The sequence below is a fragment of the Artibeus jamaicensis genome, unplaced genomic scaffold, assembly GCF_021234435.1.
Source record: "Artibeus jamaicensis isolate MK-2021 breed Jamaican fruit bat unplaced genomic scaffold, CSHL_Jam_final contig_399, whole genome shotgun sequence".
Taxonomy (NCBI): Eukaryota; Metazoa; Chordata; class Mammalia; order Chiroptera; family Phyllostomidae; genus Artibeus; species Artibeus jamaicensis.
The window spans coordinates 3,668,596-3,686,560 of NW_026521816.1; positions in this window are offsets into that span (position 1 = coordinate 3,668,596).

Genomic DNA, 17,965 nt, shown 5'->3' on the forward strand with positions numbered 1-17,965 from the left:
ACTACTTCCAAAGGATGGGACAAAACAGTGTGTTTTCAGGGACATTATGCCTCTCCCCCTTTCAATAGTAATGTACATTGAAAGAGCGTTTAAAGCGCTCCATTTAGAGTTAGATGAATACACGCCTTTTACAAACCTTGTTATTCCACAGGGATTTCAACGTATTCTTTACGTGTATACAAAAGAGAAAGGAACTTGGTGATGAACACTCAAACTCTAGCTTCACAGTCTATGGGACTTTCCAGAAACTGCTTCCTTGCCAGTGATGTTCTACAGAGTCCATGAATATACAACAGTTTTCCTTTGGATACAAGAAATACTTTGGTGGAGCGTGTATGCATTGGGTAATTCACTGCATGGCGCTGCAGGTTTAAGCTTCTATTCACCTATCCTGATGGCAGAACTGAATGTCCAATGGCTTTCTCTATCAATCTATCCTCCAAACACATATTCCTGAAAGATATTCCAACAGAGTCCAGGAAACAGTACATTCGCGATCAGAAACAGCTCATTTCTTCCTCTAGCAAAGGGATCTCTCTCATAAGTAGCTACATGCTGAAGACAACTTTGTTGAGAAACTCACGACATATGAAGTGATTTTACTTCGGAGGAACTTAGAAATCTTCAGATATTTCACTCCTTACTTAGGGAGTGAGATGCGCTGAATGTCTTCAATTGTGATTTCACATTCATATTCACTTAGACTATTTCAACTCAGTTGAAAACTCCATTGCAGCATTTGAATGCAGTCCTTCTCTGGGCTGAACATTTCTCTTGAATTGGTGCTTTGGGTAAAACTACAACATTCTATCTTACTCTGGTTTATAAGGATAGATTGGTGCCTGGTTCTTCACTCATTGTCTGACAGAAAGTTCATTTACCAAATCTTTGCTAAGAAACACACCCAAATGAGACATTTTAGAAAACTACTTCCAAAGGATGAGACAAAACAGTGTTTTCAGGGACATTATGCATCTCCCCCCTTTCAATAGTAATGTACATTGAAAGAGCGTTTAAAGCGCTCCATTTAGAGTTAGATGAATACACGCCTTTTACAAACCTTGTTATTCCACAGGGATTTCAACGTATTCTTTACGTGTATACAAAAGAGAAAGGAACTTGGTGATGAACACTCAAACTCTAGCTTCACAGTCTATGGGACTTTCCAGAAACTGCTTCCTTGCCAGTGATGTTCTACAGAGTCCATGAATATACAACAGTTTTCCTTTGGATACAAGAAATACTTTGGTGGAGCGTGTATGCATTGGGTAATTCACTGCATGGCGCTGCAGGTTTAAGCTTCTATTCACCTATCCTGATGGCAGAACTGAATGTCCAATGGCTTTCTCTATCAATCTATCCTCCAAACACATATTCCTGAAAGATATTCCAACAGAGTCCAGGAAACAGTACATTCGCGATCAGAAACAGCTCATTTCTTCCTCTAGCAAAGAGAGCTCTCTCATAAGTAGCTACATGCTGAAGACAACTTTGTTGAGAAACTCACGACATATGAAGTGATTTTACTTCGGAGGAACTTAGAAATCTTCAGATATTTCACTCCTTACTTAGGGAGTGAGATGCGCTGAATGTCTTCAATTGTGATTTCACATTCATATTCACTTAGACTATTTCAACTCAGTTGAAAACTCCATTGCAGCATTTGAATGCAGTCCTTCTCTGGGCTGAACATTTCTCTTGAATTGGTGCTTTGGGTAAAACTGCAACATTCTATCTTACTCTGGTTTATAAGGATAGATTGGTGCCTGGTTCTTCACTCATTGTCTGACAGAAAGTTCATTTACCAAATCTTTGCTAAGAAACACACCCAAATGAGACATTTTAGAAAACTACTTCCAAAGGATGAGACAAAACAGTGTTTTCAGGGACATTATGCATCTCCCCCTTTCAATAGTAATGTACATTGAAAGAGCGTTTAAAGCGCTCCATTTAGAGTTAGATGAATACACGCCTTTTACAAACCTTGTTATTCCACAGGGATTTCAACGTATTCTTTACGTGTATACAAAAGAGAAAGGAACTTGGTGATGAACACTCAAACTCTAGCTTCACAGTCTATGGGACTTTCCAGAAACTGCTTCCTTGCCAGTGATGTTCTACAGAGTCCATGAATATACAACAGTTTTCCTTTGGATACAAGAAATACTTTGGTGGAGCGTGTATGCATTGGGTAATTCACTGCATGGCGCTGCAGGTTTAAGCTTCTATTCACCTATCCTGATGGCAGAACTGAATGTCCAATGGCTTTCTCTATCAATCTATTCTCCAAACACATATTCCTGAAAGATATTCCAACAGAGTCCAGGAAACAGTACATTCGCGATCAGAAACAGCTCATTTCTTCCTCTAGCAAAGAGAGCTCTCTCATAAGTAGCTACATGCTGAAGACAACTTTGTTGAGAAACTCACGACATATGAAGTGATTTTGCTTCGGAGGAACTTAGAAATCTTCAGATATTTCACTCCTTACTTAGGGAGTGAGATGCGCTGAATGTCTTCAATTGTGATTTCACATTCATATTCACTTAGACTATTTCAACTCAGTTGAAAACTCCATTGCAGCATTTGAATGCAGTCCTTCTCTGGGCTGAACATTTCTCTTGAATTGGTGCTTTGGGTAAAACTACAACATTCTATCTTACTCTGGTTTATAAGGATAGATTGGTGCCTGGTTCTTCACTCATTGTCTGACAGAAAGTTCATTTACCAAATCTTTGCTAAGAAACACACCCAAATGAGACATTTTAGAAAACTACTTCAAAAGGATGGGACAAAACAGTGTGTTTTCAGGGACATTATGCCTCTCCCCCTTTCAATAGTAATGTACATTGAAAGAGCGTTTAAAGCGCTCCATTTAGAGTTAGATGAATACACGCCTTTTACAAACCTTGTTATTCCACAGGGATTTCAACGTATTCTTTACGTGTATACAAAAGAGAAAGGAACTTGGTGATGAACACTCAAACTCTAGCTTCACAGTCTATGGGACTTTCCAGAAACTGCTTCCTTGCCAGTGATGTTCTACAGAGTCCATGAATATACAACAGTTTTCCTTTGGATACAAGAAATACTTTGGTGGAGCGTGTATGCATTGGGTAATTCACTGCATGGCGCTGCAGGTTTAAGCTTCTATTCACCTATCCTGATGGCAGAACTGAATGTCCAATGGCTTTCTCTATCAATCTATTCTCCAAACACATATTCCTGAAAGATATTCCAACAGAGTCCAGGAAACAGTACATTCGCGATCAGAAACAGCTCATTTCTTCCTCTAGCAAAGAGAGCTCTCTCATAAGTAGCTACATGCTGAAGACAACTTTGTTGAGAAACTCACGACATATGAAGTGATTTTGCTTCGGAGGAACTTAGAAATCTTCAGATATTTCACTCCTTACTTAGGGAGTGAGATGCGCTGAATGTCTTCAATTGTGATTTCACATTCATATTCACTTAGACTATTTCAACTCAGTTGAAAACTCCATTGCAGCATTTGAATGCAGTCCTTCTCTGGGCTGAACATTTCTCTTGAATTAGTGCTTTGGGTAAAACTACAACATTCTATCTTACTCTGGTTTATAAGGATAGATTGGTGCCTGGTTCTTCACTCATTGTCTGACAGAAAGTTCATTTACCAAATCTTTGCTAAGAAACACACCCAAATGAGACATTTTAGAAAACTACTTCAAAAGGATGGGACAAAACAGTGTGTTTTCAGGGACATTATGCCTCTCCCCCTTTCAATAGTAATGTACATTGAAAGAGCGTTTAAAGCGCTCCATTTAGAGTTAGATGAATACACGCCTTTTACAAACCTTGTTATTCCACAGGGATTTCAACGTATTCTTTACGTGTATACAAAAGAGAAAGGAACTTGGTGATGAACACTCAAACTCTAGCTTCACAGTCTATGGGACTTTCCAGAAACTGCTTCCTTGCCAGTGATGTTCTACAGAGTCCATGAATATACAACAGTTTTCCTTTGGATACAAGAAATACTTTGGTGGAGCGTGTATGCATTGGGTAATTCACTGCATGGCGCTGCAGGTTTAAGCTTCTATTCACCTATCCTGATGGCAGAACTGAATGTCCAATGGCTTTCTCTATCAATCTATTCTCCAAACACATATTCCTGAAAGATATTCCAACAGAGTCCAGGAAACAGTACATTCGCGCTCAGAAACAGCTCATTTCTTCCTCTAGCAAAGAGAGCTCTCTCATAAGTAGCTACATGCTGAAGACAACTTTGTTGAGAAACTCACGACATATGAAGTGATTTTGCTTCGGAGGAACTTAGAAATCTTCAGATATTTCACTCCTTACTTAGGGAGTGAGATGCGCTGAATGTCTTCAATTGTGATTTCACATTCATATTCACTTAGACTATTTCAACTCAGTTGAAAACTCCATTGCAGCATTTGAATGCAGTCCTTCTCTGGGCTGAACATTTCTCTTGAATTGGTGCTTTGGGTAAAACTGCAACATTCTATCTTACTCTGGTTTATAAGGATAGATTGGTGCCTGGTTCTTCACTCATTGTCTGACAGAAAGTTCATTTACCAAATCTTTGCTAAGAAACACACCCAAATGAGACATTTTAGAAAACTACTTCAAAAGGATGGGACAAAACAGTGTGTTTTCAGGGACATTATGCCTCTCCCCCTTTCAATAGTAATGTACATTGAAAGAGCGTTTAAAGCGCTCCATTTAGAGTTAGATGAATACACGCCTTTTACAAACCTTGTTATTCCACAGGGATTTCAACGTATTCTTTACGTGTATACAAAAGAGAAAGGAACTTGGTGATGAACACTCAAACTCTAGCTTCACAGTCTATGGGACTTTCCAGAAACTGCTTCCTTGCCAGTGATGTTCTACAGAGTCCATGAATATACAACAGTTTTCCTTTGGATACAAGAAATACTTTGGTGGAGCGTGTATGCATTGGGTAATTCACTGCATGGCGCTGCAGGTTTAAGCTTCTATTCACCTATCCTGATGGCAGAACTGAATGTCCAATGGCTTTCTCTATCAATCTATTCTCCAAACACATATTCCTGAAAGATATTCCAACAGAGTCCAGGAAACAGTACATTCGCGCTCAGAAACAGCTCATTTCTTCCTCTAGCAAAGAGAGCTCTCTCATAAGTAGCTACATGCTGAAGACAACTTTGTTGAGAAACTCACGACATATGAAGTGATTTTGCTTCGGAGGAACTTAGAAATCTTCAGATATTTCACTCCTTACTTAGGGAGTGAGATGCGCTGAATGTCTTCAATTGTGATTTCACATTCATATTCACTTAGACTATTTCAACTCAGTTGAAAACTCCATTGCAGCATTTGAATGCAGTCCTTCTCTGGGCTGAACATTTCTCTTGAATTAGTGCTTTGGGTAAAACTACAACATTCTATCTTACTCTGGTTTATAAGGATAGATTGGTGCCTGGTTCTTCACTCATTGTCTGACAGAAAGTTCATTTACCAAATCTTTGCTAAGAAACACACCCAAATGAGACATTTTAGAAAACTACTTCCAAAGGATGAGACAAAACAGTGTTTTCAGGGACATTATGCATCTCCCCCTTTCAATAGTAATGTACATTGAAAGAGCGTTTAAAGCGCTCCATTTAGAGTTAGATGAATACACGCCTTTTACAAACCTTGTTATTCCACAGGGATTTCAACGTATTCTTTACGTGTATACAAAAGAGAAAGGAACTTGGTGATGAACACTCAAACTCTAGCTTCACAGTCTATGGGACTTTCCAGAAACTGCTTCCTTGCCAGTGATGTTCTACAGAGTCCATGAATATACAACAGTTTTCCTTTGGATACAAGAAATACTTTGGTGGAGCGTGTATGCATTGGGTAATTCACTGCATGGCGCTGCAGGTTTAAGCTTCTATTCACCTATCCTGATGGCAGAACTGAATGTCCAATGGCTTTCTCTATCAATCTATTCTCCAAACACATATTCCTGAAAGATATTCCAACAGAGTCCAGGAAACAGTACATTCGCGATCAGAAACAGCTCATTTCTTCCTCTAGCAAAGAGAGCTCTCTCATAAGTAGCTACATGCTGAAGACAACTTTGTTGAGAAACTCACGACATATGAAGTGATTTTGCTTCGGAGGAACTTAGAAATCTTCAGATATTTCACTCCTTACTTAGGGAGTGAGATGCGCTGAATGTCTTCAATTGTGATTTCACATTCATATTCACTTAGACTATTTCAACTCAGTTGAAAACTCCATTGCAGCATTTGAATGCAGTCCTTCTCTGGGCTGAACATTTCTCTTGAATTGGTGCTTTGGGTAAAACTACAACATTCTATCTTACTCTGGTTTATAAGGATAGATTGGTGCCTGGTTCTTCACTCATTGTCTGACAGAAAGTTCATTTACCAAATCTTTGCTAAGAAACACACCCAAATGAGACATTTTAGAAAACTACTTCAAAAGGATGGGACAAAACAGTGTGTTTTCAGGGACATTATGCCTCTCCCCCTTTCAATAGTAATGTACATTGAAAGAGCGTTTAAAGCGCTCCATTTAGAGTTAGATGAATACACGCCTTTTACAAACCTTGTTATTCCACAGGGATTTCAACGTATTCTTTACGTGTATACAAAAGAGAAAGGAACTTGGTGATGAACACTCAAACTCTAGCTTCACAGTCTATGGGACTTTCCAGAAACTGCTTCCTTGCCAGTGATGTTCTACAGAGTCCATGAATATACAACAGTTTTCCTTTGGATACAAGAAATACTTTGGTGGAGCGTGTATGCATTGGGTAATTCACTGCATGGCGCTGCAGGTTTAAGCTTCTATTCACCTATCCTGATGGCAGAACTGAATGTCCAATGGCTTTCTCTATCAATCTATTCTCCAAACACATATTCCTGAAAGATATTCCAACAGAGTCCAGGAAACAGTACATTCGCGATCAGAAACAGCTCATTTCTTCCTCTAGCAAAGAGAGCTCTCTCATAAGTAGCTACATGCTGAAGACAACTTTGTTGAGAAACTCACGACATATGAAGTGATTTTGCTTCGGAGGAACTTAGAAATCTTCAGATATTTCACTCCTTACTTAGGGAGTGAGATGCGCTGAATGTCTTCAATTGTGATTTCACATTCATATTCACTTAGACTATTTCAACTCAGTTGAAAACTCCATTGCAGCATTTGAATGCAGTCCTTCTCTGGGCTGAACATTTCTCTTGAATTGGTGCTTTGGGTAAAACTGCAACATTCTATCTTACTCTGGTTTATAAGGATAGATTGGTGCCTGGTTCTTCACTCATTGTCTGACAGAAAGTTCATTTACCAAATCTTTGCTAAGAAACACACCCAAATGAGACATTTTAGAAAACTACTTCCAAAGGATGAGACAAAACAGTGTTTTCAGGGACATTATGCATCTCCCCCTTTCAATAGTAATGTACATTGAAAGAGCGTTTAAAGCGCTCCATTTAGAGTTAGATGAATACACGCCTTTTACAAACCTTGTTATTCCACAGGGATTTCAACGTATTCTTTACGTGTATACAAAAGAGAAAGGAACTTGGTGATGAACACTCAAACTCTAGCTTCACAGTCTATGGGACTTTCCAGAAACTGCTTCCTTGCCAGTGATGTTCTACAGAGTCCATGAATATACAACAGTTTTCCTTTGGATACAAGAAATACTTTGGTGGAGCGTGTATGCATTGGGTAATTCACTGCATGGCGCTGCAGGTTTAAGCTTCTATTCACCTATCCTGATGGCAGAACTGAATGTCCAATGGCTTTCTCTATCAATCTATTCTCCAAACACATATTCCTGAAAGATATTCCAACAGAGTCCAGGAAACAGTACATTCGCGCTCAGAAACAGCTCATTTCTTCCTCTAGCAAAGAGAGCTCTCTCATAAGTAGCTACATGCTGAAGACAACTTTGTTGAGAAACTCACGACATATGAAGTGATTTTGCTTCGGAGGAACTTAGAAATCTTATGATATTTCACTCCTTACTTAGGGAGTGAGATGCGCTGAATGTCTTCAATTGTGATTTCACATTCATATTCACTTAGACTATTTCAACTCAGTTGAAAACTCCATTGCAGCATTTGAATGCAGTCCTTCTCTGGGCTGAACATTTCTCTTGAATTGGTGCTTTGGGTAAAACTACAACATTCTATCTTACTCTGGTTTATAAGGATAGATTGGTGCCTGGTTCTTCACTCATTGTCTGACAGAAAGTTCATTTACCAAATCTTTGCTAAGAAACACACCCAAATGAGACATTTTAGAAAACTACTTCCAAAGGATGAGACAAAACAGTGTTTTCAGGGACATTATGCATCTCCCCCTTTCAATAGTAATGTACATTGAAAGAGCGTTTAAAGCGCTCCATTTAGAGTTAGATGAATACACGCCTTTTACAAACCTTGTTATTCCACAGGGATTTCAACGTATTCTTTACGTGTATACAAAAGAGAAAGGAACTTGGTGATGAACACTCAAACTCTAGCTTCACAGTCTATGGGACTTTCCAGAAACTGCTTCCTTGCCAGTGATGTTCTACAGAGTCCATGAATATACAACAGTTTTCCTTTGGATACAAGAAATACTTTGGTGGAGCGTGTATGCATTGGGTAATTCACTGCATGGCGCTGCAGGTTTAAGCTTCTATTCACCTATCCTGATGGCAGAACTGAATGTCCAATGGCTTTCTCTATCAATCTATTCTCCAAACACATATTCCTGAAAGATATTCCAACAGAGTCCAGGAAACAGTACATTCGCGCTCAGAAACAGCTCATTTCTTCCTCTAGCAAAGAGAGCTCTCTCATAAGTAGCTACATGCTGAAGACAACTTTGTTGAGAAACTCACGACATATGAAGTGATTTTGCTTCGGAGGAACTTAGAAATCTTCAGATATTTCACTCCTTACTTAGGGAGTGAGATGCGCTGAATGTCTTCAATTGTGATTTCACATTCATATTCACTTAGACTATTTCAACTCAGTTGAAAACTCCATTGCAGCATTTGAATGCAGTCCTTCTCTGGGCTGAACATTTCTCTTGAATTGGTGCTTTGGGTAAAACTACAACATTCTATCTTACTCTGGTTTATAAGGATAGATTGGTGCCTGGTTCTTCACTCATTGTCTGACAGAAAGTTCATTTACCAAATCTTTGCTAAGAAACACACCCAAATGAGACATTTTAGAAAACTACTTCCAAAGGATGAGACAAAACAGTGTTTTCAGGGACATTATGCATCTCCCCCTTTCAATAGTAATGTACATTGAAAGAGCGTTTAAAGCGCTCCATTTAGAGTTAGATGAATACACGCCTTTTACAAACCTTGTTATTCCACAGGGATTTCAACGTATTCTTTACGTGTATACAAAAGAGAAAGGAACTTGGTGATGAACACTCAAACTCTAGCTTCACAGTCTATGGGACTTTCCAGAAACTGCTTCCTTGCCAGTGATGTTCTACAGAGTCCATGAATATACAACAGTTTTCCTTTGGATACAAGAAATACTTTGGTGGAGCGTGTATGCATTGGGTAATTCACTGCATGGCGCTGCAGGTTTAAGCTTCTATTCACCTATCCTGATGGCAGAACTGAATGTCCAATGGCTTTCTCTATCAATCTATTCTCCAAACACATATTCCTGAAAGATATTCCAACAGAGTCCAGGAAACAGTACATTCGCGCTCAGAAACAGCTCATTTCTTCCTCTAGCAAAGAGAGCTCTCTCATAAGTAGCTACATGCTGAAGACAACTTTGTTGAGAAACTCACGACATATGAAGTGATTTTGCTTCGGAGGAACTTAGAAATCTTATGATATTTCACTCCTTACTTAGGGAGTGAGATGCGCTGAATGTCTTCAATTGTGATTTCACATTCATATTCACTTAGACTATTTCAACTCAGTTGAAAACTCCATTGCAGCATTTGAATGCAGTCCTTCTCTGGGCTGAACATTTCTCTTGAATTGGTGCTTTGGGTAAAACTACAACATTCTATCTTACTCTGGTTTATAAGGATAGATTGGTGCCTGGTTCTTCACTCATTGTCTGACAGAAAGTTCATTTACCAAATCTTTGCTAAGAAACACACCCAAATGAGACATTTTAGAAAACTACTTCAAAAGGATGGGACAAAACAGTGTGTTTTCAGGGACATTATGCCTCTCCCCCTTTCAATAGTAATGTACATTGAAAGAGCGTTTAAAGCGCTCCATTTAGAGTTAGATGAATACACGCCTTTTACAAACCTTGTTATTCCACAGGGATTTCAACGTATTCTTTACGTGTATACAAAAGAGAAAGGAACTTGGTGATGAACACTCAAACTCTAGCTTCACAGTCTATGGGACTTTCCAGAAACTGCTTCCTTGCCAGTGATGTTCTACAGAGTCCATGAATATACAACAGTTTTCCTTTGGATACAAGAAATACTTTGGTGGAGCGTGTATGCATTGGGTAATTCACTGCATGGCGCTGCAGGTTTAAGCTTCTATTCACCTATCCTGATGGCAGAACTGAATGTCCAATGGCTTTCTCTATCAATCTATCCTCCAAACACATATTCCTGAAAGATATTCCAACAGAGTCCAGGAAACAGTACATTCGCGCTCAGAAACAGCTCATTTCTTCCTCTAGCAAAAAGAGCTCTCTCATAAGTAGCTACATGCTGAAGACAACTTTGTTGAGAAACTCACGACATATGAAGTGATTTTGCTTCGGAGGAACTTAGAAATCTTATGATATTTCACTCCTTACTTAGGGAGTGAGATGCGCTGAATGTCTTCAATTGTGATTTCACATTCATATTCACTTAGACTATTTCAACTCAGTTGAAAACTCCATTGCAGCATTTGAATGCAGTCCTTCTCTGGGCTGAACATTTCTCTTGAATTGGTGCTTTGGGTAAAACTGCAACATTCTATCTTACTCTGGTTTATAAGGATAGATTGGTGCCTGGTTCTTCACTCATTGTCTGACAGAAAGTTCATTTACCAAATCTTTGCTAAGAAACACACCCAAATGAGACATTTTAGAAAACTACTTCAAAAGGATGGGACAAAACAGTGTGTTTTCAGGGACATTATGCCTCTCCCCCTTTCAATAGTAATGTACATTGAAAGAGCGTTTAAAGCGCTCCATTTAGAGTTAGATGAATACACGCCTTTTACAAACCTTGTTATTCCCCAGGGATTTCAACGTATTCTTTACGTGTATACAAAAGAGAAAGGAACTTGGTGATGAACACTCAAACTCTAGCTTCACAGTCTATGGGACTTTCCAGAAACTGCTTCATTGCCAGTGATGTTCTACAGAGTCCATGAATATACAACAGTTTTCCTTTGGATACAAGAAATACTTTGGTGGAGCGTGTATGCATTGGGTAATTCACTGCATGGCGCTGCAGGTTTAAGCTTCTATTCACCTATCCTGATGGCAGAACTGAATGTCCAATGGCTTTCTCTATCAATCTATTCTCCAAACACATATTCCTGAAAGATATTCCAACAGAGTCCAGGAAACAGTACATTCGCGCTCAGAAACAGCTCATTTCTTCCTCTAGCAAATAGAGCTCTCTCATAAGTAGCTACATGCTGAAGACAACTTTGTTGAGAAACTCACGACATATGAAGTGATTTTACTTCGGAGGAACTTAGAAATCTTATGATATTTCACTCCTTACTTAGGGAGTGAGATGCGCTGAATGTCTTTAATTGTGATTTCACATTCATATTCACTTAGACTATTTCAACTCAGTTGAAAACTCCATTGCAGCATTTGAATGCAGTCCTTCTCTGGGCTGAACATTTCTCTTGAATTGGTGCTTTGGGTAAAACTACAACATTCTATCTTACTCTGGTTTATAAGGATAGATTGGTGCCTGGTTCTTCACTCATTGTCTGACAGAAAGTTCATTTACCAAATCTTTGCTAAGAAACACACCCAAATGAGACATTTTAGAAAACTACTTCCAAAGGATGAGACAAAACAGTGTTTTCAGGGACATTATGCATCTCCCCCTTTCAATAGTAATGTACATTGAAAGAGCGTTTAAAGCGCTCCATTTAGAGTTAGATGAATACACGCCTTTTACAAACCTTGTTATTCCACAGGGATTTCAACGTATTCTTTACGTGTATACAAAAGAGAAAGGAACTTGGTGATGAACACTCAAACTCTAGCTTCACAGTCTATGGGACTTTCCAGAAACTGCTTCATTGCCAGTGATGTTCTACAGAGTCCATGAATATACAACAGTTTTCCTTTGGATACAAGAAATACTTTGGTGGAGCGTGTATGCATTGGGTAATTCACTGCATGGCGCTGCAGGTTTAAGCTTCTATTCACCTATCCTGATGGCAGAACTGAATGTCCAATGGCTTTCTCTATCAATCTATTCTCCAAACACATATTCCTGAAAGATATTCCAACAGAGTCCAGGAAACAGTACATTCGCGCTCAGAAACAGCTCATTTCTTCCTCTAGCAAAGAGAGCTCTCTCATAAGTAGCTACATGCTGAAGACAACTTTGTTGAGAAACTCACGACATATGAAGTGATTTTGCTTCGGAGGAACTTAGAAATCTTCAGATATTTCACTCCTTAGTTAGGGAGTGAGATGCGCTGAATGTCTTCAATTGTGATTTCACATTCATATTCACTTAGACTATTTCAACTCAGTTGAAAACTCCATTGCAGCATTTGAATGCAGTCCTTCTCTGGGCTGAACATTTCTCTTGAATTGGTGCTTTGGGTAAAACTGCAACATTCTATCTTACTCTGGTTTATAAGGATAGATTGGTGCCTGGTTCTTCACTCATTGTCTGACAGAAAGTTCATTTACCAAATCTTTGCTAAGAAACACACCCAAATGAGACATTTTAGAAAACTACTTCAAAAGGATGGGAGAAAACAGTGTGTTTTCAGGGACATTATGCCTCTCCCCCTTTCAATAGTAATGTACATTGAAAGAGCGTTTAAAGCGCTCCATTTAGAGTTAGATGAATACACGCCTTTTACAAACCTTGTTATTCCACAGGGATTTCAACGTATTCTTTACGTGTATACAAAAGAGAAAGGAACTTGGTGATGAACACTCAAACTCTAGCTTCACAGTCTATGGGACTTTCCAGAAACTGCTTCCTTGCCAGTGATGTTCTACAGAGTCCATGAATATACAACAGTTTTCCTTTGGATACAAGAAATACTTTGGTGGAGCGTGTATGCATTGGGTAATTCACTGCATGGCGCTGCAGGTTTAAGCTTCTATTCACCTATCCTGATGGCAGAACTGAATGTCCAATGGCTTTCTCTATCAATCTATCCTCCAAACACATATTCCTGAAAGATATTCCAACAGAGTCCAGGAAACAGTACATTCGCGCTCAGAAACAGCTCATTTCTTCCTCTAGCAAAGAGAGCTCTCTCATAAGTAGCTACATGCTGAAGACAACTTTGTTGAGAAACTCACTACATATGAAGTGATTTTGCTTCGGAGGAACTTAGAAATCTTATGATATTTCACTCCTTACTTAGGGAGTGAGATGCGCTGAATGTCTTTAATTGTGATTTCACATTCATATTCACTTAGACTATTTCAACTCAGTTGAAAACTCCATTGCAGCATTTGAATGCAGTCCTTCTCTGGGCTGAACATTTCTCTTGAATTGGTGCTTTGGGTAAAACTGCAACATTCTATCTTACTCTGGTTTATAAGGATAGATTGGTGCCTGGTTCTTCACTCATTGTCTGACAGAAAGTTCATTTACCAAATCTTTGCTAAGAAACACACCCAAATGAGACATTTTAGAAAACTACTTCAAAAGGATGGGACAAAACAGTGTGTTTTCAGGGACATTATGCCTCTCCCCCCTTTCAATAGTAATGTACATTGAAAGAGCGTTTAAAGCGCTCCATTTAGAGTTAGATGAATACACGCCTTTTACAAACCTTGTTATTCCACAGGGATTTCAACGTATTCTTTACGTGTATACAAAAGAGAAAGGAACTTGGTGATGAACACTCAAACTCTAGCTTCACAGTCTATGGGACTTTCCAGAAACTGCTTCCTTGCCAGTGATGTTCTACAGAGTCCATGAATATACAACAGTTTTCCTTTGGATACAAGAAATACTTTGGTGGAGCGTGTATGCATTGGGTAATTCACTGCATGGCGCTGCAGGTTTAAGCTTCTATTCACCTATCCTGATGGCAGAACTGAATGTCCAATGGCTTTCTCTATCAATCTATTCTCCAAACACATATTCCTGAAAGATATTCCAACAGAGTCCAGGAAACAGTACATTCGCGCTCAGAAACAGCTCATTTCTTCCTCTAGCAAATAGAGCTCTCTCATAAGTAGCTACATGCTGAAGACAACTTTGTTGCGAAACTCACTACATATGAAGTGATTTTGCTTCGGAGGAACTTAGAAATCTTATGATATTTCACTCCTTAGTTAGGGAGTGAGATGCGCTGAATGTCTTTAATTGTGATTTCACATTCATATTCACTTAGACTATTTCAACTCAGTTGAAAACTCCATTGCAGCATTTGAATGCAGTCCTTCTCTGGGCTGAACATTTCTCTTGAATTGGTGCTTTGGGTAAAACTACAACATTCTATCTTACTCTGGTTTATAAGGATAGATTGGTGCCTGGTTCTTCACTCATTGTCTGACAGAAAGTTCATTTACCAAATCTTTGCTAAGAAACACACCCAAATGAGACATTTTAGAAAACTACTTCCAAAGGATGAGACAAAACAGTGTTTTCAGGGACATTATGCATCTCCCCCTTTCAATAGTAATGTACATTGAAAGAGCGTTTAAAGCGCTCCATTTAGAGTTAGATGAATACACGCCTTTTACAAACCTTGTTATTCCACAGGGATTTCAACGTATTCTTTACGTGTATACAAAAGAGAAAGGAACTTGGTGATGAACACTCAAACTCTAGCTTCACAGTCTATGGGACTTTCCAGAAACTGCTTCCTTGCCAGTGATGTTCTACAGAGTCCATGAATATACAACAGTTTTCCTTTGGATACAAGAAATACTTTGGTGGAGCGTGTATGCATTGGGTAATTCACTGCATGGCGCTGCAGGTTTAAGCTTCTATTCACCTATCCTGATGGCAGAACTGAATGTCCAATGGCTTTCTCTATCAATCTATCCTCCAAACACATATTCCTGAAAGATATTCCAACAGAGTCCAGGAAACAGTACATTCGCGCTCAGAAACAGCTCATTTCTTCCTCTAGCAAAAAGAGCTCTCTCATAAGTAGCTACATGCTGAAGACAACTTTGTTGAGAAACTCACGACATATGAAGTGATTTTGCTTCGGAGGAACTTAGAAATCTTATGATATTTCACTCCTTACTTAGGGAGTGAGATGCGCTGAATGTCTTCAATTGTGATTTCACATTCATATTCACTTAGACTATTTCAACTCAGTTGAAAACTCCATTGCAGCATTTGAATGCAGTCCTTCTCTGGGCTGAACATTTCTCTTGAATTAGTGCTTTGGGTAAAACTACAACATTCTATCTTACTCTGGTTTATAAGGATAGATTGGTGCCTGGTTCTTCACTCATTGTCTGACAGAAAGTTCATTTACCAAATCTTTGCTAAGAAACACACCCAAATGAGACATTTTAGAAAACTACTTCAAAAGGATGGGACAAAACAGTGTGTTTTCAGGGACATTATGCCTCTCCCCCTTTCAATAGTAATGTACATTGAAAGAGCGTTTAAAGCGCTCCATTTAGAGTTAGATGAATACACGCCTTTTACAAACCTTGTTATTCCACAGGGATTTCAACGTATTCTTTACGTGTATACAAAAGAGAAAGGAACTTGGTGATGAACACTCAAACTCTAGCTTCACAGTCTTTGGGACTTTCCAGAAACTGCTTCCTTGCCAGTGATGTTCTACAGAGTCCATGAATATACAACAGTTTTCCTTTGGATACAAGAAATACTTTGGTGGAGCGTGTATGCATTGGGTAATTCACTGCATGGCGCTGCAGGTTTAAGCTTCTATTCACCTATCCTGATGGCAGAACTGAATGTCCAATGGCTTTCTCTATCAATCTATTCTCCAAACACATATTCCTGAAAGATATTCCAACAGAGTCCAGGAAACAGTACATTCGCGCTCAGAAACAGCTCATTTCTTCCTCTAGCATAGAGCTCTCTCATAAGTAGCTACATGCTGAAGACAACTTTGTTGCGAAACTCACTACATATGAAGTGATTTTGCTTCGGAGGAACTTAGAAATCTTATGATATTTCACTCCTTAGTTAGGGAGTGAGATGCGCTGAATGTCTTCAATTGTGATTTCACATTCATATTCACTTAGACTATTTCAACTCAGTTGAAAACTCCATTGCAGCATTTGAATGCAGTCCTTCTCTGGGCTGAACATTTCTCTTGAATTGGTGCTTTGGGTAAAACTACAACATTCTATCTTACTCTGGTTTATAAGGATAGATTGGTGCCTGGTTCTTCACTCATTGTCTGACAGAAAGTTCATTTACCAAATCTTTGCTAAGAAACACACCCAAATGAGACATTTTAGAAAACTACTTCAAAAGGATGGGACAAAACAGTGTGTTTTCAGGGACATTATGCCTCTCCCCCTTTCAATAGTAATGTACATTGAAAGAGCGTTTAAAGCGCTCCATTTAGAGTTAGATGAATACACGCCTTTTACAAACCTTGTTATTCCACAGGGATTTCAACGTATTCTTTACGTGTATACAAAAGAGAAAGGAACTTGGTGATGAACACTCAAACTCTAGCTTCACAGTCTATGGGACTTTCCAGAAACTGCTTCCTTGCCAGTGATGTTCTACAGAGTCCATGAATATACAACAGTTTTCCTTTGGATACAAGAAATACTTTGGTGGAGCGTGTATGCATTGGGTAATTCACTGCATGGCGCTGCAGGTTTAAGCTTCTATTCACCTATCCTGATGGCAGAACTGAATGTCCAATGGCTTTCTCTATCAATCTATTCTCCAAACACATATTCCTGAAAGATATTCCAACAGAGTCCAGGAAACAGTACATTCGCGATCAGAAACAGCTCATTTCTTCCTCTAGCATAGAGCTCTCTCATAAGTAGCTACATGCTGAAGACAACTTTGTTGCGAAACTCACTACATATGAAGTGATTTTGCTTCGGAGGAACTTAGAAATCTTATGATATTTCACTCCTTACTTAGGGAGTGAGATGCGCTGAATGTCTTCAATTGTGATTTCACATTCATATTCACTTAGACTATTTCAACTCAGTTGAAAACTCCATTGCAGCATTTGAATGCAGTCCTTCTCTGGGCTGAACATTTCTCTTGAATTAGTGCTTTGGGTAAAACTACAACATTCTATCTTACTCTGGTTTATAAGGATAGATTGGTGCCTGGTTCTTCACTCATTGTCTGACAGAAAGTTCATTTACCAAATCTTTGCTAAGAAACACACCCAAATGAGACATTTTAGAAAACTACTTCAAAAGGATGGGACAAAACAGTGTGTTTTCAGGGACATTATGCCTCTCCCCCTTTCAATAGTAATGTACATTGAAAGAGCGTTTAAAGCGCTCCATTTAGAGTTAGATGAATACACGCCTTTTACAAACCTTGTTATTCCACAGGGATTTCAACGTATTCTTTACGTGTATACAAAAGAGAAAGGAACTTGGTGATGAACACTCAAACTCTAGCTTCACAGTCTATGGGACTTTCCAGAAACTGCTTCCTTGCCAGTGATGTTCTACAGAGTCCATGAATATACAACAGTTTTCCTTTGGATACAAGAAATACTTTGGTGGAGCGTGTATGCATTGGGTAATTCACTGCATGGCGCTGCAGGTTTAAGCTTCTATTCACCTATCCTGATGGCAGAACTGAA